This window comes from Bufo bufo, chromosome 9, assembly GCF_905171765.1.
Source record: "Bufo bufo chromosome 9, aBufBuf1.1, whole genome shotgun sequence".
Lineage (NCBI taxonomy): Eukaryota > Metazoa > Chordata > Amphibia > Anura > Bufonidae > Bufo > Bufo bufo.
This window is the reverse complement of record NC_053397.1, coordinates 222,017,554-222,039,720: the sequence shown is the minus strand read 5'-3', so window position 1 is coordinate 222,039,720 and position 22,167 is coordinate 222,017,554. Positions and strand designations below refer to the sequence as shown.

The 22,167-nt window shown below is 46.8% G+C and overlaps 1 long non-coding RNA gene across 1 annotated transcript in view; it reads right to left on the bottom strand.

The window, feature by feature from the left end:
• LOC120979328 overlaps positions 1-21,360 on the bottom strand; it is a 32,302-nt gene extending 10,942 nt beyond the window's left edge. The window contains exon 1 of the long non-coding RNA XR_005774270.1: positions 21,234-21,360. This is a non-coding gene — a long non-coding RNA (uncharacterized LOC120979328). The remainder of the gene's footprint in view (positions 1-21,233) is intronic.
• Positions 21,361-22,167: the final 807 nt, after the last annotated feature.

Genomic DNA, 22,167 nt, shown 5'->3' with positions numbered 1-22,167 from the left:
AGTGCCGCATTTGTGTGAGGGGAGGCGGGGCGTTCACTATTTAAACCTGGCCCTCCTCCCCCCACTTGTCGGTTCGAACGATTTCGAATCGGCTTGTGGGTTGGTGCCAGAGAAGGGCATGCGTCACTGGAGGATCGGGGGATCGGCTGCGTCGAGCTCGTCGCTACGGTGATTAGGTAGGCAGGGTGGCTTGCACACCCGTCTCGCTATGTATAACATGTGGGGCTTCCGAGCGTGCCGCCGGTCCCCAGCTGCGCTGGAGACTGCCCGCACTCCCGATCGCTTCCGGCACCCCGAGACAGGCACCCCGATCCGCTCCAGGCCCTGCGCTAAGCACCCCCGCTCCCACATGCAGCGTCCCCCAGGCAGGCACCCCTCACCTGTGGCTCAGCAGCGACAGGTCACGGCGTCCGCTCGCATACCCTGAGCATCGGTCACGCCGGCCGTCGGCTCCACGACGCAGCGTTATATATCACTCACTCCCGTATCAGAACGTTCCGCCGTAGAGGAAAACGCCGTCCGCTCACACAGGGATCTATTCATTAGCTGCAATCAGTAAGCGGAGGTCCAGCTGCAGGATCAGGGGGCGGAAGCCGAAACCTATAGGCGATTAATACGCCGCGGCTTTCCCTGTACAAATAGTCGATAGCGGTGGGCACGGGATGCAATGTTCCACATGGCGGAGCGCAAATCCCTCACAGCCGATCCTGATGCACGTTCTCCTGGTAATTACAATTAGCGAGGCTGTTAAGGTGGACATGCTTATGTGACTTTCAGTCATGTCTAGGAATCCGCTGCAGAATAAACTCATCTTCTTTACTGCGCCAAACTCAGGCAAGACAAGATAAGCAGATACTCAGACATGTGCACAGATACTCAGACATGTGCACTGTATAACAAGTTAGGATTTCAATGGTTAATTCTAACCTAGAAGGGAATCACTGGCTTGCTGCGCTCCAGCAGGTCCTGGCTTGAGAGAGGGCGGGGGATGGTCGACACCTACAGGCCCATACTGGTACTGCAGTCCAGGTGCAGGGCTCCTCTGCTCAGGCACAGTGGCTAGGTACTAAGGCAGGAGTATAAAAAAAAAAAAAAAAAATATTTAAATAAAATTTGGAATATGTTCAAGGATCAAATATAAAGAGGGCTTCAAGGAGGGGGGCTGGCCACGTCACTTTGCGCACGCAGCCGGGCCGCCCGTAAGCCCATACGGTCAGTCAGGGGGTTGGTTCGGGCGCAGTCACAATAATCCGGTGGTTAGCTAGGGAGCGGTGGCATGAGTGAAGTGTCGCCCAGCTGGCGTGCGCTCACTCACACGTCTGTTCTTGGTTGTTCAGGTCCACAGGTGGTGGGCTAACTTACGATACTGTGGGGTTCGTGGCTGTCATGGCCGCCAGGTGAGTCAGGGGTGGTGCATGCGGGGGCCAACCCCCTCTTTTCTCCTGCATAGGCTTGGGGGACGGGGGATGGTGGACTATTATGTCCAGGCCACTGGCGCATCTCTTACAGGGTGGCGCCTACAGTCGTGGCCTTTGGTGGGGGGGAAAAGAAAATAAATAAATAAATAATAATCATAATAATAATGGTATAGATAGGAATGTTGCTTTGCCAGGTCTGTCACGACTACAGACTCCTTATAAAGCCCTGCCACGACTGCAGGCATCAGTCTGTCACGACTACAGACCCGCTCTAAAGCCCTGCCACGACTGCAGGCAACAGTCTGTCACGACTACAGACCCGTTATAAAGCCCTGCCACGACTGCAGGCATCAGTCTGTCACGACTACAGACCCGTTATAAAGCCCTGCCACGACTGCAGGCATCAGTCTGTCACGACTACAGACTCGTTATAAAGTCCTGCCACGACTGCAGGCATCAGTCTGTCACGACTACAGACTCGTTATAAAGTCCTGCCACGACTGCAGGCATCAGTCTGTCACGACTACAGACTCGTTATAAAGTCCTGCCACGACTGCAGGCATCAGTCTGTCACGACTACAGACCCGTTATAAAGTCCTGCCACGACTGCAGGCATCAGTCTGTCACGACTACAGACTCGTTATAAAGTCCTGCCACGACTGCAGGCATCAGTCTGTCACGACTACAGACCCGCTCTAAAGCCCTGCCACGACTGCAGGCACAAATCCGTTACGACTACAGACTCATTATTAAGACCGGCCACGACTGCAGGCATTAGTCTCATGTCAACAGACTCATGAGGTAATACTACCACGTCTACAGGCGATGGTCCGTTACCGCTACTCTCGATGTAGGGTCCCCTCACGACTACAGGGGCTAGTCGGTCACATCCACAGACTCGGTCGCACTCCCGTTAACTACAGGCACTGGGTGGGCATCTACGGGTAGTTGCGTCACGACTACGCACGTGGGTCAGCCACGGCCTGGGAGGTCAGCCTTCACGGTCACAGGTAGGTCCAGTTAGGCTTCAGTCTCCCAGCGGGTTCCAGTCACAATAACCAGCCCCTAGGTGAGGGGGGGCACTCCCGCACCGGCGCACAATGCCAGGGAGCTGTGCGGCTCCTCACGCGGCACACGGTTCAAACCAGCGGGGGCCGGGGCCCACGGTAAAGGAAGGGCTCCCTCTGATCCGGTGCACATTGCCAGGGAGTGGCGCTGCTCCCCACGCGGTACGAGTGTCCAGCCGGCGGTGGGTCGGCCCTAGCTGAGGAGGGGGGCTCCCCCGCACTGGTGCATTCTGCCAGGGAGCAGCGTGAGCTCCCCACGCGGCTGGGGGTAAAGGCTCCTCATCTTCAATAAAGTCTGGCACGGGCCGCCGTGCCGTTAGGTAGGCAGGGATCAGGGGAAGGAGTACTTGGCTCGGTCAGAGGGAGCAGATCATAGGCGGTGGCTTCCTGCTGCCGGCCGTACATAAGGTTCCAAGGGGGTTATTTAGGCACAGGATGTTAGTTAGTCCGTGCAGGTGATCTGCGTTATACCATGCTCTTCATGCTCGTACTCAGAGCTGTGCCCGTACGGGAGCTGCTTAAGTGGTTGATAGTGAAAAAAAAATAAAAAAAATAAAAAAATACATTTTTGAGTCTCTCACGCAGAGCTTCTCCGTTTTAGGTTACACATATGACTCCGCCATCTGAGTCTCTCACGCATGGCTTCTCCGTTTTAGGTTACACATATGACTCCGCCATTAGAGTCTCTCACGCATGGCTTCTCCGTTTTAGGTTACACTTATGACTCCGCCATTAGAGTCTCTCACGCATGGCTGCTCCGTTTTAGGTTTACACATATGACTCCGCCATTAGAGTCTCTCACGCATGGCTTCTCCGTTTTAGGTTTACACATATGACTCCGCCATTAGAATCTCTCACGCATGGCTGCTCCGTTTTAGGTTTACACATATGTCTCCGCCATTAGAGTCTCTCACGCATGGCTTCTCCGTTTTAGGTTTACACATATGTCTCCGCCATTAGAATCTCTCACGCATGGCTGCTCCGTTTTAGGTTACACATATGACTCCGCCATTAGAGTCTCTCACGCATGGCTTCTCCGTTTTAGGTTTACACATATGTCTCCGCCATTAGAGTCTCACGCATGGCTTCCCCGTTTTAGGTTTACACTTATGACTCCGCCATTAGAGTCTCTCACGCATGGCTTCCCCGTTTTAGGTTACACATATGACTCCGCCATTAGAGTCTCTCACGCATGGCTTCTCCGTTTTAGGTTTACACATATGTCTCCGCCATTAGAATCTCTCACGCATGGCTGCTCCGTTTTAGGTTACACATATGACTCCGCCATTAGAGTCTCTCACGCATGGCTTCCCCGTTTTAGGTTACACATATGACTCCGTCATTAGAATCTCTCACGCATGGCTTCTCCGTTTTAGGTTTACACATATGACTCCGCCATTAGAGTCTCTCACGCATGGCTTCCCCGTTTTAGGTTACACATATGACTCCGCCATTAGAGTCTCTCACGCATGGCTTCTCCGTTTTAGGTTTACACTTATGACTCCGCCATTAGAGTCTCTCACGCATGGCTTCTCCGTTTTAGGTTACACATGTGACTCCGTCATTAGAATCTCTCACGCATGGCTGCTCCGTTTTAGGTTACACATATGACTCCGCCATCTGAGTCTCACGCATGGCTTCTCCGTTTTAGGTTTACACATATGACTCCGTCATTAGAATCTCTCACGCATGGCTTCCCCGTTTTAGGTTACACAAATGACTCCGCCATTAGAGTCTCTCACGCATGGCTTCCCCGTTTTAGGTTACACATATGACTCCGCCATTAGAGTCCCTCACGCAGAGCTTCTCCGTTTTAGTTTTACACATATGACTCCGCCATTAGTCTCTCACGCATGGCTTCTCCGCTTTAGGTTTACACACAGGACTCCGCCATTAGAGTCTCTCACGCATGGAGATTAAAAAAAAGAAAAAGGGGGGCCTATCACTCACCTATTGGGCTTTGTCGGGGTTTTTGCCACTCTCAATTAAACCTGTCCTATAGCATTGTTAACTATACCTGGCAGGTATTCAGCACCATTGGTACATCCTACATCCGGACCTACCGTCACTCTTCTCCGCCCACCCGATCAAAGCGGCGTTGAAGGGTTTGCGCAAGATGTCTGTTGTGAAACGACATGGGCGTCAGCCATTTACCGGTAGCTTGTTCAGGCCGTGACAGGCAAACTGCAGGGGCAAACCGTTCGGGCCACAGGTTAGCGCTCTGGTAGAAACAGCCTTGTACCTGGCCTTCCATGGATTCCTCAGGTCAGGCGAGCTCATGGGCACCAATACGCTGGCTGGGTGCCTGCGGAAAGGTCAGCTCATCCGGCGCGGGTCCATCTATGTCCTCACCTTGGCCTCGTCCAAGACGTCACGGCCGGGGCAACCAGTGGCGGTCAGATACTTTCCCACGGACAGCAGATGGTGTCCGGTGCAGGCCTTGGAGGCTTGGCTGCGTAGTATTTAGTCCAAGCGGCATGTTCTCTCGTACTCGAACTAGGCAATGCCCGGCTAACCTCCGCGGCCTTTCTTACGTACATTCAGGTTAGTTGACAGGTTCAGGGGTCGGTCCTCGCTGGATCACAGGACATTCCTTCCGCATGGGCGCGGCAGCGGCGGCGTCCATGCATTAGGTGCCAGTACATGTCATCAAACGGTTGGGTCGTCGCAGTTCCGCGTGTTCCATGCGTAATATCCCGGATCCTTATACGAAATATCATTGGCTTTCGAGTTTTGGTCTGTAGTTTCTGTTATCAAGTTTTCTAACTCCTATGCATGGTTCTTTTGGCCCCTTTAGGCTACCCTTCGATAAGCAGTTCCGGCATAACTCTGCTGCTTCTAGGTTGGGGGGGTGGAGTATAGGCTTAGGTAGGGTACCCTCTCAGCATGAGCCGATCCGAGCACAAGTGGTAGGCAATTAAGAGTGCCGCATTTGTGTGAGGGGAGGCGGGGCGTTCACTATTTAAACCTGGCCCTCCTCCCCCCACTTGTCGGTTCGAACGATTTCAACCCACCCAGGAGCCCTCCCTTCTTTCAGGTCTCATCATTGGGGTAGCCCCCTTTAGGCTACCCTTCGATAAGCAGTTCCGGCATAACTCTGCTGCTTCTAGGTTGGGGGGGTGGAGTATAGGCTTAGGTAGGGTACCCTCTCAGCATGAGCCGATCCGAGCACAAATCTATATAATCCTCTGTAACCTAAAGACATCAGCAGCACACATGTTTTTCCTGTCCCAATAGTTTGTTACAATGTATCAGTACAAAAGTGTACAGGTAAAATCTGAGGTCTGGTCTGCTTAGCTCACAGAGATTCAACACATTCTCATCTACAGCAGGGAACTCAGGCCTCATGCACATGACCGTATGTATTTTGCGGTCCGCAAATAAAAAAGATCCGCAAAAAATACAGATGACGTCCGTGTGCATTCCGGAACGGAACAGCTGGCCCCTAATAGAACAGTGCTATCCTTGTCCGTAATGCAGACAATAATAGGACATGTTCTATTTTTTTGCGGAATGGAAATACGGACATTTGGAAACGGAATGCACACGGAGTAACCTCTGTTTTTTTTTTTTTTTTGCGGACCCATTGAAATGAATGGTTCTGTATACGGTCCGCACAAAAACAGAGCACACACGGAAAGAAAATACGTCTGTGTGCATGAGGCTTTAGAGTAATATTTTTAGGAGGAAAGGGAGCTCTTCACTAGCCTGGTGTAGAATTTTGATGGTCCTCATGCAGATCTACTGACTAGGACAATGAGATTGTGGAGACCAAGGAGCCCATGTATTGTTTTTGTATGAAGACCCTCTGCTCTTTGTGCCCACCTCTGGGTCAGACTCATGTGTAATGGTCTTCAGGGCTAAAAATGTGGCAGATTCTCTTTCATATATCAAAAGCGGGTCCTGATCATTACACCTTTCATCTCCACATTCCTAGCAGTGGAGTAGGACTTGGCGAGACGAGTAGAGATTTAAAGAGGTTGTACAAGATAAGAAAAACAGCTCCACACTTGTCCTCAGGTTGTGTGTGGTATTGCAGCTCAGTCCCATTTGCTTCACTGGAGCTGCAATACTGGACACAACCTATGGACAGAAGTGGCGCTGTTTGTGGGGAAAAAAAAGCTAAAAATGACTAGAGGAATGGAGGATCTATCTCATAACCAAGTAGATTTGCCCTTCAGGGCTCTAGAAAAATTGGGAAAATTACAGGGTTCACTTCATTCACAATCAAGCTGTATGCACAATAAGGCCCCCCCCCCCCAATAATTTAAATACCATGGCTGCCCCTCAACGCCGGATCAGGCCTCCAGGGGAGAAGAGTCTCAAAAGGCTAAAATCAACACCATTAGTGAGACAAATTGGCTGCAGCACCGGAGTCGGTTCCCGGACGATATAAAGCGCAGACAGGGACGTTATTATTCCTGGGATCCATTAGGACTTGCACAAGAAGGTAAATTTAATGAAGAGAAGATGAATAATCCCCACTGGCTCCGATATTTCCTGATTCGTCTTTCCCTGAAGGAAGTGAGAAGTTTGTGTTTATTGGGAGCTGCCATCACTGCGTTTTATACCTGCAGACGTACAGCTGGCGAGTGACCCGTCCACCGCCGCTCGCCCCATTACTGAGGGGCAATCCGATGGGATTTACAGTCCACACCTAATGAACTTTCTGCTCATAATTAACAATGTGGGAAGGATGGGACCCAGGTCACAGCTATATGATCAGGAGCCCACCATGTAAGAGATCTGCGGCCTGGGGGCCATGAAACAATGTATCAAAGTGTAGCTTGCTGGTCGCTTTAGTTCTATGGCCAGAGGTGGGAATAGGTGTCCCAGGGCAAATACGGAAAATTCAACTTAACCCTCTATCTCAAAATACAGATCAGCAGAACATGCTTTAGGCCCCTTTCACACGGGGCGAGTTTTCCGCGCGTTTGCGATGCGTGACGTGAACGCATTGCCCCCGCACTGAATCCATTCATTTCAATGGGGCTGTGTACATGAGCGATGTTTTTCACGCAACGCACAAGTGATGCAGCATGTTCTATATTCTGCATTTTTCACGCAACGCAGGCCCCATTGAATTGAATGGGGCTGCGTTAAAATCGCATCGCACCTGCAAGCAAGTGTGGATGCAATGCGATTTTCACGGATGGTTGCTAAGGAGATGATAATAAATCGGGATGAGGTCCATTCACATTATTATTTTCCATTATAACACGGTTATAATGGAAAATAATAGCATTCTTTAATTCTGAATGCTAAGTAAAATTTCCATTAAGCGTTAAAAAATTATTTAAAAAATTACTCACCTCATCCACTTGATCGCGCAGCCGTTGTCGTCTTCTTTCTTCTTCTTGCAGGACCTGCAAACCACGTGGTGAGCGCGATGACGTCAGCACAGGTCCTTTTGCAGGTCCTGCAAGAAGAAGAAAGAAGACGATAACGGCTGCGCGATCAAGTGGATGAGGTGAGTAATTTTTTTATGATTTTTTAACACTTAATGGAAATTTTACTTAGCATTCTGTATTAAAGAATGCTATTATTTTCCATTAGAACCATGTTATAATTGAAAATAATAAAATCTACACAATACTGAACCCAAACCTGAAGAAGTCTGGGATCGGGTCTGGGTACCACAGTGAGTTTTTTATCACACGCGTGCAAAACGCATTAAAACCCTTTGCACTCGCGTGGAAAAAAACTAAACAACGCAATCGCAGACAAAACTGACTGAAATTTTGTGCGCACTCGCGCGGGTTTCCCGCAACGCATCCGGACAAAATCCGTGACGCCTGTGTGCAAGGGGCCTTACTTAGCCCAGGAAATAGTGTCTTCATTTACAGTACCCCAGTTAGAGAGAGACGCTATATACAGTACCCCAGGTAGAGAGTGATACTATATACAGTACCCCAGGTAGAGAGAGACCCTATATATAGTGCCACAGGTAAAGACCTTATATATAGTGCCCCAGGTAGAGAGAGACGCTATATACAGTACCCCAGGTAGAGAGAAACGCTATATATAGTGCCACAGGTAGAGACCCTATATATAGTGCCACAGGTAGAGACCCTATATATAGTGCCCCAGTTAGAGAGAGACGCTATATATAGTGCCACAGGTAGAGAGAGACCCTATATATAGTGCCACAGGTAGGGTCTCTACCTGTGGCACTATATATAGGGTCTCTACCTGTGGCACTATATATAGGGTCTCTACCTGTGGCACTATATATAGGGTCTCTACCTGTGGCACTATATATAGCGTCTCTCTCTACCTATATATAGTGCCACAGGTAGAAAGAGACGCTATATACAGTACCCCAGGTAGAGAAAGATCTACTTTCTGTATGCACAGCTAGAGAGATCACCTATATACAGTACAGACCAAAAGTTTGGACACACCTTCTCATTCAAAGAGTTTTCCTTATTTTCATGACTGTGAAAATTGTAGATTCACACTGAAGGCATCAAAACTATGAATTAACACATGTGGAATTATATACATAACAAACAAGTGTGAAACAACTGAAAATATGTCATATTCTAGGTTCTTCAAAGTAGCCACCTTTTGCTTTGATTACTGCTTTGCACACTCTTGGCATTCTCTTGATGAGCTTCAAGAAAATAAAGAAAACTCTTTGAATGAGGTGTGTCCAAACTTTTGGTCTGTACTGTACATTGACCAAAGTAGAGAGAGCCCCAATGTACAGTGCCAGAGCTACAGAAAGCCCCCATATACAGCGCCCTGAGTAAAGAGAGACCCCCATACACAGTTCCTAGATAGATAGGGGCCCTATTTACTGTGCTTCAGCTAGAGAGCCTCCATATACAGTTGTGGAAAGATCCCCTATATACAGTGTCCCAAGTAGAAAGACTCCACTTATACATTGTTGCAAGTAGAGAGAGCCGTCATATAGAGCTCCCCAGGTAAACAGAGCCCCATATACAGTGCTCAAACCATAGAAAGTAAAAAGAACCCCAATATACAGTACCAGAGCTATAGAAAGCCCCCATATACAGTATCCTGAGCAAAGAGAGACCCCTATATACAGTACCAGAGTTAGGTAAAGCCCCCATATACAGTGCCCTGGGTAAAGAGAGACCCCCATATAGAGTACCAGAGTTAGAGAAAGCCCGATATAGAGTGCCCTGAGTAAAGAGAGACCCCCCATATACAGTGCCTAAATAAAAAGCTAGACAGCTAGAAATATCCCCTACACACATTTCCCCAACAAGAATGAGACCCTCCTTTCCAAGTAGAGAGAGGCCTCATATACAGGTGAAACTCGAAAAATTACTACTTTTCATTTGCATTATTGAAATAAATTGACTTTTTCACTATATTCTAATTTTAATTTGCATTACTGAAATAAATAGACTTTTTCACTACAGTATATTAAAAATTTTCAAGTTTCACCTGTACAGTGCCCCAGGTAGACAGCCTCTATATAAAGTGCCCCAAAACTACACTTTTAACTAACAATGTTATGATATTTCAGAGTTTAAATCTTGATATAACACTGATATCATATTATACTCCAGTCACACCCAAAGCACCATTCTGCTTGTCTCATGTTTCAGTGCAGTGCAGCTGAAATGCAGCAATTGTTGGTAAGCCGTCCAGGAGTCACAATCACAAATAATTTTTATTTGGAATAGGTTAAAGATTAACTCAACTTTTATTGAACTTTTTAAACTTTTTTCAAATTTTCTATTTTTTCTTATTTAATTTTACCTTCTTACTAAAGTCCTGGATTGTACTGCACTTTACATTCATTATATTCACACATCACTGACTTCTCAGCAGTGTATGGAGCACAGATCCTTGCACTGTAGCAGTGTATGGGCAGGAGCACACATGGCTGTATCTGCCTGTGCCCGCTCTGCTCTGGCATCATTTGTGGTATGCCAGGAGTGGCCACAGGCGGGAGCAGCCACGTGTGCTCCTACAGTGCAAGAAATCCATACTCCGTGTACCACTGTGAAGTCAGCAAAGTGCGAATGTGATGAATTTAAAGTGCACTAGAAATCACGACTATGGCTGGCAATTTCTTTAGTAAAAAGGCAAAATCTGTTAATAAAGTATATTAGAAAAATGATTTTTAAGGCATTTGGAACATTTAATAAAGTTTAGTTACTCTTTACAATCCAACAAAGACATTGTCAGCACAGTAGGCAGGAACACACGGACAGTGAGCCCTAACCGTGCCCCAGCCCGCTTTCTCTGCCTACTTTTAGTGCAAGCTCTAGACGGCAGGTCTGCAACTGGTTGATGTTCCCTGCTCTGCTACAGTGCAAGACAGACACATACACAGAGAAGAAACTGCACAAAGACAAAGTCCTATAGGAATGGGTCAGAACCGGGTGGACAATGCAGTACCAAAGCAGATGACAGAGGGTAGTCAGAATAGCCACGCCGAAATCAGAACCAGACGGGAAACACAGAACCAAATCACGAGACAGAGAGTGGTCAAAGGCGAGCTGAGGTCAATCCAATAAGCAATCCAAATGCACACAGAACAGAACTGGGAGCACAGCTAGGGAATGCAAACCTAGAACTGGCACTGGTGTATGGCCAGGAAGGGGTTTAAATAGAGCGCCGAGTCCCAGGATCAGAACATGATAGATCCATGACTCGGCGCTCCATCAGTCAGGACATAACACACAGGGATAGAGCAGCTGAGCAATCAGCCCACTGCTAGTCTCCTCCAACACACGCCCGCAGCGGGGAGAAGCAGAGCATTGCATCCTGTTACTAAGGATGCGGTCGCGTCACCAGGCATGGCATTGCAGCGCGTCTTTCCTGGCGCAGAAGCTGGAGGTCTCGCCGCTGGAGCCCGGACTGGTAAGTTTGTGACAGACAGCTGTAAGGAAAACTACGCTTACGCGTTTCATTTGTGTAACTCTCACTCAGTGGTTCATTGACTCACTTGACATTGCTGCACCCCAGGCTGGGCCAGAGCAAAGTCCTGCACTTCAGCCTCACGATCCCCTGATTGCAGCTCTGGGTGTGACTGGAGTAAACTGTATAATATAAGTCATGATGCAATGTTAACCATATCACCTGTCACTGGCACTTTTGCAGTTGCTCGGTGCTACAGTCATTTTCAGTCATATTGTTTCAAGTTGCTCCTCTGGCCCCAGACACTTTTGAGGGGATTTGCCTTTTACATTAATCAGACATCTTCATTTCCCACACTCATCCCCTGCAGGGGGACAATTTTTAATCCAGGAGATTTCACTTTTTGGTTTTTGCTTTTCTCTATACCTTTTGTCTTTATAGGGAACCTGTCATCCGCTGCGGCGTCCTCCATACGTTTAGCAGTGGGCAGCGAGAGCGAAGCTGGCAGGGATGCTGCTGACCCTCTCATGGTAAAGCAATTAGGGAATGTGTGATTTCATTTTGGTTTGGAAGGAGATCCAACGCCACGCTCCCGAAGGATTAGCCACAGATGCCTTTCACATCGGTCAGGCTATCATTAAAGCCTATGGGGTCGTAAAATATTTGCATTTAAAAACTTGCACTTACAGCAGGAAAGGAGCTGAGGGGTATGGGAAATGTACGGAATATATTATCTACAGCGCTATAAATGAATGGTGAAAATTGTACAGCTAAAAATGATGGGAAAAAAGGTCTATTGCCAAAAGACAAAGCAACATAGTGTCCTAATAACAGTGCTATACATAACACAGCCATACAAAGCCGGTATAAAAGTACTGTGCATAGTGCTCACACAACACAGCCATACCATGGCCAGATAAGAGTAACAGCACAGTCTATAGAACCATGAAAAACAGCCATACAGTGCTAGAATAACACATCCATACAGTGCTAGAATAACACATCCATACAGTGCTAGAATAACACAGCCATACAGTGCTAGAATAACACATCCATACAGTGCTAGAATAACACATCCATACAGTGCTAGAATAACACATCCATACAGTGCTAGAATAACACATCCATACAGTGCTAGAATAACACATCCATACAGTGCTAGAATAACACAGCCATACAGTGCTAGAATAACACAGCCATACAGTGCTAGACTAACACATCCATACAGTGCTAGAATAACACATCCATACCGTGCTAGAATAACACAGCCATACAGTGCTAGAATAACACATCCATACAGTGCTAGAATAACACATCCATACAGTGCTAGAATAACACATCCATACAGTGCTAGAATAACACATCCATACAGTGCTAGAATAACACATCCATACAGTGCTAGAATAACACAGCCATACAGTGCTAGAATAACACAGCCATACAGTGCTAGACTAACACATCCATACAGTGCTAGAATAACACATCCATACAGTGCTAGAATAACACATCCATACAGTGCTAAACTAACACATCCATACAGTGCTAGAATAACACATCCATACAGTGCTAGAATAACACATCCATACCGTGCTAGAATAACACAGCCATACAGTGCTAGACTAACACATCCATACAGTGCTAGAATAACACATCCATACAGTGCTAGAATAACACATCCATACAGTGCTAGAATAACACATCCATACCGTGCTAGAATAACACAGCCATACAGTGCTAGACTAACACATCCATACAGTGCTAGAATAACACATCCATACAGTGCTAGAATAACACATCCATACAGTGCTAGAATAACACAGCCATACAGTGCTAGAATAACACAGCCATACAGTGCTAAACTAACACATCCATACAGTGCTAGAATAACACATCCATACCGTGCTAGAATAACACATCCATACCGTGCTAGAATAACACAGCCATACAGTGCTAGAATAACACATCCATACAGTGCTAGAATAACACATCCATACAGTGCTAGAATAACACATCCATACAGTGCTAGAATAACACAGCCATACAGTGCTAGAATAACACAGCCATACAGTACTAGAATAACACATCCATACAGTGCTAGAATAACACATCCATACAGTGCCAGAATAACATCCATACAGTGCTAGAATAACACAGCCATACAGTGCTAGAATAACACAGCCATACAGTGCTAGAATAACACAGCCATACAGTGCTAGAATAACACAGCCATACAGTGCTAGAATAACACATCCTTACAGTGCTAGAATAACACATCCATACAGTGCTAGAATAACACAGCCATACAGTGCTAGAATAACACATCCATACAGTGCTAGAATAACACATCCATACAGTGCTAGAATAACACAGCCATACAGTGCTAGACTAACACATCCATACAGTGCTAGAATAACACATCCATACAGTGCTAGAATAACACATCCTTACAGTGCTAGAATAACACATCCATACAGTGCCAGAATAACACATCCATAAAGTGCTAGAATAACACAGCCATACAGTGCTAGACTAACACATCCATACCGTGCTAGAATAACACAGCCATACAGTGCTAGACTAACACATCCATACAGTGCTAGAATAACACAGCCATACAGTGCTAGAATAACACATCCATACCGTGCTAGAATAACACAGCCATACAGTGCTAGACTAACACATCCATACAGTGCTAGAATAACACAGCCATACAGTGCTAGAATAACACAGCCATACAGTGCTAGACTAACACATCCATACAGTGCTAGACTAACACATCCATACAGTGCTAGAATAACACATCCATACAGTGCTAGACTAACACATCCATACAGTGCTAGAATAACACATCCATACAGTGCCAGAATAACACAGCCATACAGTGCTAGAATAACACATCCATACAGTGCTAGAATAACACATCCATACCGTGCTAGAATAACACATCCATACCGTGCTAGAATAACACATCCATACCGTGCTAGAATAACACAGCCATACAGTGCTAGAATAACACATCCATACAGTGCTAGAATAACACATCCATACCGTGCTAGAATAACACAGCCATACAGTGCTAGAATAACACATCCATACCGTGCTAGAATAACACAGCCATACAGTGCTAGAATAACACATCCATACAGTGCTAGAATAACACATCCATACCGTGCTAGAATAACACATCCATACCGTGCTAGAATAACACATCCATACCGTGCTAGAATAACACAGCCATACAGTGCTAGACTAACACATCCATACAGTGCTAGACTAACACATCCATACAGTGCTAGAATAACACATCCATACAGTGCTAGAATAACACAGCCATACAGTGCTAGACTAACACATCCATACAGTGCTAGAATAACACATCCATACAGTGCTAGACTAACACATCCATACAGTGCTAGAATAACACAGCCATACAGTGCTAGAATAACACATCCTTACAGTGCTAGAATAACACATCCATACAGTGCTAGAATAACACAGCCATACAGTGCTAGAATAACACATCCTTACAGTGCTAGAATAACACATCCATACAGTGCTAGAATAACACATCCTTACAGTGCTAGAATAACACAGCCATACAGTGCTAGAATAACACAGCCATACAGTGCTAGAATAACACATCCTTACAGTGCTAGAATAACACATCCATACAGTGCTAGAATAACACAGCCATACAGTGCTAGAATAACACAGCCATACAGTGCTAGAATAACACATCCATACCGTGCTAGAATAACACAGCCATACAGTGCTAGAATAACACAGCCATACAGTGCTAGAATAACATCCCGGATACGGCAGTGTCACGCTGTCTTGGGGTTGACTTGCCTGAAAGCAGAGAGTCACACCGGACCAGCACTCCTGTCCTCCCTGAACGCACAGGTGGATCAGTGGCTGACCGCGCACCAACTGGAGATCGGCAAAGTGGTGTGTGACAATGGAAGCAATTTGTCGGCGGCATTAAATTTTGGCAAGTTGTCACATGTGCCTTGCATGGGACATGTGTTGAATCTCATCGTACAACACTTTGTGTCTAAGTACCCAGGCTTACAGGACGTCCTCAAACAGACCAGGAAGGTGTGTGGCCATTTCAGGCGTTCCTACACGGCCATGGCGCACTTTTCAGATATCCAACGGCGAAACAACATGCCAGTGAGGCGCTTGATTTGCGACAGCCCGACACGTTGGAATTTAACACTCCTAATGTTCGACCGCCTGCTCCAACAAGAAAAAGTTGTCAATGAGTATTTGTATGACCGGGGTGCTAGGACAGCCTCTGCGGAGCTGGGAATTTTTTTGCCACGTTACTGGACGCTCATGCGCAATGCCTGTAGTCTCATGCGTCCTTTTGAGGAGGTGACAAACCTAGTCAGTCGCACCGAAGGCACCATCAGCGACATCATCCCATTTGTTTTCTTCCTGGAGCGTGCCCTGCGAAGAGTGCTGGATCAGGCTGTAGATGAGCGTGAAGAGGAAGAGGAAGAGTTGTGGTCACCATCACCACCAGAAACAGCCTTGTCATCATCGCTTGCTGGACCTGCGGCAACGCTGGAAGAGGAGTGTGAGGAAGAGGAGTCAGAGGAGGAAGGTGGCTTTGAGGAGGAGGAAGACCAACCACAGCAGGCATCCCAGGGTGCTTGTTGTTGTCACTTATCTGGGACCCGTGGTGTTGTACGTGGCTGGGGGGAAGAACAGACCATCAATGACATCAGTGAGGACGAGGAACGGGACATGAGTAGCTCGGCATCCAACCTTGTGCAAATGGGGTCTTTCATGCTGTCATGTCTGTTGAGGGACCCTCGTATAAAAAGGATGAAGGAGAACGACCTGTACTGGGTGGCCACGCTACTAGACCCCCGGTATAAGCAGAAAGTGGCGGAAATGCCTTGGCCTCAAAATGGTCCCCACGCTGCTGTATTTAATGTCTGCATACCGGATGACTTTCGTGAATTCTCCGCCACCAACTAGGGTTCAAGCCGCAATGTTTTAGTCACCTTTCTGCCTGGAAAACATCAATTTTTCCGGCTGCTGCTACAACAGCGGCTGCAACAATACCATTATTTTTCAGGCATGTGTACATGCCTAATTTTTCTGGCCTCTGGTGCTGCACTGTGGCTGCATTAACAAAACAAAAAAAAAAGGCACATACATGTGTCAATTCCCCTTCGTGATCGTTACCTTGTCATGGTGAAGGGGCTTGCGTATCACAATGAAGCGATCATCACCTCTATGAGTGTGTTGGCAATGTTGCCACACCCCAGATGATAAGGCCGTTGCTTCATTATGATCAGACCAAAAGCGATCGGCTGGATAATTTTTCATAGAAAAAACATTAATTTTCTTCTTTATTTTTAAAGTTGTATGGGTTTTTAATACAATAAAAAAATCATAATAAAGTCTCTTAAAAGTTTATTAGAAATAATGCAGACAATTAAAAAAATTCCCATCAACTCCAATACAAAGCAAGTACAGAGCTCAGAACTAAATTATTCCAGGATGTCGTAATGGTTCGTTAATTCGACAATGGTTAATCAATTCGACGAGGGGACGTAACAGGGATTAAAATGATAGGCATAGTACTAGTTAAGACACTACTCATATAGGGTGTCACAGTACATTGCTCCGTGCACGCGCAGTGCCCCAACTTGGGAGTAAGAGGACCGACCAAGCTGCTTTTTCCATCTCCCGGTTCCTAAAATCAATTCAGTTTGGTGTATCAGAGTTTGGTCTGTCACTGTGAAGGCAGTGAAAGGTACCCGGCCTAAAATTTTTTTTTCACAAAAGGCAATCCCTGATATGGGATGTAACAGGGATTAAACTGATGAGAAGAGAACTACAGAAAATACCACTCATATCAGGTGTGACAGTAAATTGCACGGTGCAGACGCAGTGACCGTGGATTAAAACAAAGGGGAGGGAGCCAGCGTTTTTTTAACCATCTCCCCGTTCGAAAAATCAATTCAATTCACCTTTCGGGGACCCTTGGTGTAGTACGTGGCTGGGTGGAAGAAGAAACCTTCAATGACATCAACGGGACATGGCTAGCTTGGTATCCAACCTTGTGCAAATGGGGAGTTTGCAGTTGGGCAAATGGACTGTTTGCGGTTGTTTGCGGTGCATTAAAAGGGGAGTTTGGTCTGTCAATGTCTGTGAAGCGGGCGTAACCCTTACACTACCTGATCGATACAACATCATACCTGATCGTATACACACACTGGATGTTTTAAACCACGTTGTTCAAAAAAAAATTGGATTGTTAGGTGATTTATGCCCTTTATGGATTAAAATCCAACTCTGCGTCAACTATGTAATTTTCCATGGGAGTTTTGCCATGGATCCCCCTCCGGCATGCCACAGTCCAGGTGTTAGTCCCCTTGAAACAACTTTTCCATCACTACTGTGGCTAGAAAGAGTCCCTGTGGGTTTTAAAATTCGCCTGCCTATTGAAGTCAATGGCGGTTCGCCCGGTTCGCCCGTTCGCGAACATTTACAAAAATTTGTGATCGCCGTTCGCGAACGGAAAATTTTATGTTTGCGACATCTCTACTCCTGAGTAAAGTGTGCGCATCCAAAAGATATCTGACATACAGTGTACTTTTTCCGTAGACGCTGCGGACAGTGACATTACCTGGGGTACCTCTCCTGGGTTTCCTCATCCCAAATACCTGTGACATTCTCTGTAATTTTTCATTAGCCGTTGCTGACAGCATTGTCATCATCTGTGGTATATCTCCTGTGTGACGTTTCCACATCCCAAATACCTTTTCAAATTTGTTTCCGCATACACTTCCAAATCCTACGCTACTGTACGTGTGATATGCTTTCAAGCATATATACCATTTAATATGCGGAAGGCGAGCAGTAAGGGACGGGGAAGTAGCCGAGCTGCTAATGGTAAACACAGAGGCCGTGGCCCTGGGCGCGTTGAAACTGTGTCTGTGTCACCGCCAGTTCTGTGAGAAGATCTGGCAGACGTTCTTCTCTACCTCTTGTATGATGTTCATTGTTTTGGTTTCACTTTCTCATCTCCTTTCCTTCTGCCAGGTGTCACTTATTTCGACTAATCGTCTTCCTTTATAATCCCTCCCATACTGCCTCACTTTGCGGTTTATACTACTTCCTGGATGAGGTGTTTACTGCTGGAGGCTGCTTCTGCTGTTTGTTCAGATAAGTCATTTACTTCATTGTGTTTCCTTGCTGGCTTGATTCTAGGTGACCCTGACTCCGTCCGTATTAAGTGCAGGGAGCCGGTGGTCGTGTCCCCTCACTATTATAGGGTTTTCAGGTGTCACACAGTCTTAGGTACGTGGGCATGCAATCGTCTACCATACAGACCCTTGCATGTGCATAGCAGTCAGGGAGAGCTCTTAGGGTTTTATAGGGCTCACCTATAAGCTCCTTAGTTTGGGATCAAGCCAGTCGCTCATTTATTTATATGTTCCAGCTATCTGCTAACTTCATCCGTGACAGCCTGCTGCCAGAGATACCTAGCTTCATGTTCCAGTTTGCAGGGCGGCGCAGGACACCACTCTCGAAGTCAGACCAGTGCGACCAGGTGGTCGGTTGGATTGCAGCAGATAATGCTTCCAGTCGGTTAAGCACCACCCTGTCTTCCACCAAGTCCAGTCTCAGTAGCCAAGAGTCTGGTCAACAGAATCCTCACCCTGATCCTCCTTCCTCCCACCATGGATAGTCTTGCCAAACAAGTGATCCCACACTCGGATATTCCGAGGAGCTGTTTTCGCCAAGCAAGCTTGAAAAGGGACAGATCTTGTGCCCTGATTCCCAAACTCTTGAGCATCCACAATCACAAGAAGATGACAGTGGGGAACGGCAATTACTGTTTAATGAGGTGGATGATGATGATGAGACACAGTTGCCAATAAGTCAACGGCAATTACTGTCTCAAGAGGTTGATGAAGAGGATGAGACACAGTTGCCAATAAGTGAGGTTGTGGTTAGGTCAATAAGTCAGGAGGATGATCAGAGTGAGAAAATTGAAGAGGAGGTGGTGGACGATGAAGCCACTGACCAAACCTGGGAACGTGGCAAGCCGAGCGAGGACAGCAGTACAGAGGTGGAGGGATCTGCAGCACCGCAACAGGCTGGAAGAGGCAGTGGGTTGGCAAAAGGGAGAATGCGGGCCACAGAAAACAGGCCCGCAACTGTTCCCCGGAGCACCCCCTTGCGGAAATCTCCCTTGCCAAGAAGTAGGTGTTCCGCACTAGCGCTATTTTGAGGAAAGTGCAGACGACAAAAGAATTGTAATTTGCAACCTGTACAGTACCAAAATAAGCCGGGGCATGAACACTAGCAACCTCACCACCACCAGCATGATCCGCCACATGGCATCAAAGCACCCTAATAGGTGGGCTTGGGTCCACAATCTGTGTCTGCGGGTCACACCAATGCTTTCTCTTCCCCTGTGTTACGTGCTGGCCAATCCCCTGTTGAAGGCGCAGGCCCGGATGCCTCCCGCACTGCACCTGGACCTTTACAAGCACCATCAGCGACCACACCCCCTTCTGTGTCCCAGCGCAGCGTACAAATGTCCTTACCCCAGGCCTTTGAACGCAAGCGCAAATACCCAGCCACCCACCCACAGGCCATAGCACTAAATATGCAGCTTTCTAAATGACTGGCCCTGGAAATGTTGCCATTTAGGCTTGTGGACACTGAGGCTTTTCGCAGCCTGATGTTGGAGGCTGTTCCGCGCTACGCAGTCCCCATTTCAGTGGTGTTTCAATCAATTTCTGACCTTTTCCTATGAACCAGGCACCCTCCCCACTTCAGAGCATTGTCAAGAGCCATTGTCAAGAAATGTTGTCTATGTGACTATATGCAGCTGCACACGCTTGTACAGTCTTTAGGTTCAGTGGGTATTTAAAGGTTAAAAAAAGGCAAAATCCCTAATTTGTGGCGGTGCGAGCTCCGCAGCTGAAATGTTGATAGAACAGGTAATATCAGCCATAAACCTGCGGATTACAGACCTCCAGCTGAGAATAAACAAAACCGCCATGTGTGGATGGCGGAGCGCAGGAGCTATGACGCCTTCTATTTACAGTAGATTAAGCCGATCCCTTGTGCAACGCGCAGTTACATTCCAGGTTTACTACGACTCTGTGCAGAGCCATGCAGACTGCGTACAGTAGGATCATACAGCATCCGTACGGGTTGTCGCCTCATACTCCGCAAACCCTGTATGTTCTGTAAATCCGTACCTGTAGAGTCCTGGAGGAGCAGGCAGATCTTCTGGGTGACCCCCTCTTTAAAATATACTCCCCTCGCCTCATTCCTGCAGTCCTCTTCACTTGCAGGGCACCTCAGAGAGGCCGGGGACCAGGGGCGAAGCTATAGGGGTCACAGCGGTCGCATGCTGTTGGGCCACTATGGGTGGGGGAGCACTATGGAGGCATCTATTGGAGGCACAAAATAGGGGCAATTTGTACTGGCACACAATATTGGGAGGCAGTATAGGGATGCTGGCTCTACTGGGGGCACTAAGAGGGCATTTTTGGTACTGGCATGCATTTTAATGGGGTATTTTTGTACTGGCACATATTATAAGGGGGTATTTTTGTACTGGCACACAATAATATAAGAGTTATTACTACTGGAGGACTATGAGGAACATGGTAGCATTATTACTATTGTGGGTACTGTTAACACTATGCGCTCTGGTAGATAATTTTTTCTATTGGTGGGACTTTGGGGAGCACTGTTACTGTGGGGGGCACATGGCGCAATTATTTTTGGGGGACATTATTACACTATTAGTGTTTCCTGGGTGCAGTTATTTTTTAGGGCACGGTGTACCAGTAATTATTGAAGGGGCACTATCTGTGTGGTGCTAGTATTTAGAAACAAGCATTTCTATACGTACCTACATTTCTCTTGCTTGTGCAGTTGTCAGTCTTCACTGTTGTCTAGAATTCTAATCATGAACCAGTGGGGTCAGGGTGAACACAAGCAGATAAAGAGTCAGATGTCCTGTAAGCTTCAGACACGGCTGCTATTACATTATACTCTTGTTTGTTTGTTCAGGGACTGAACTACCAGCGAGGGCGATGATTATTATTAGATTTTAGGGAAAACATTCAGCACAGAACAAGTCGTGCTGAGGATACATGACATGAAAACATCCCTCGCTGCACCGTTTTTTGATGACCTTTTAATCCCAGATACTAAAAACTGCTGATCCCTGACCCGAAATCCCACAGAACATCACCCCCTCCCCCCATTACTTGTAAGTGAGAAGTCCTCAGTGCAGGGGCTGAGTGATCTGTGCTGATTTAAATCTTGGTGGACATTCATTTATCACTGATTAGATGCACCAGTTGCATACACTCTATATCTGTATTTAATATCAGCCAGCTTTGCAGAATGGTCCAAATTAGTCTGATATACAGTACAGACCAAAAGTTTGGACACACCTTCTCATTCAAAGAGTTTTCTTTATTTTCATGACTATGAAGGCATCAAAACTATGAATTACCACATGTGGAATTATATACATAACAAACAAGTGTGAAACAACTGAAAATATGTCATATTCTAGGTTCTTCAAAGTAGCCACCTTTTGCTTTGATTACTGCTTTGCACACTCTTGGCATTCTCTTGATGAGCTTCAAGAGGTAGTCCCCTGAAATGGTCTTCCAACAGTCTTGAAGGAGTTCCCAGAGATGCTTAGATCTTGTTGGCCCTTTTGCCTTCACTCTGTGGTCCAGCTCACCCCAAACCATCTCGATTGGGTTCAGGTCCGGTGACTGTGGAGGCCAGGTCATCTGGCGCAGCACCCCATCACTCTCCTTCATGGT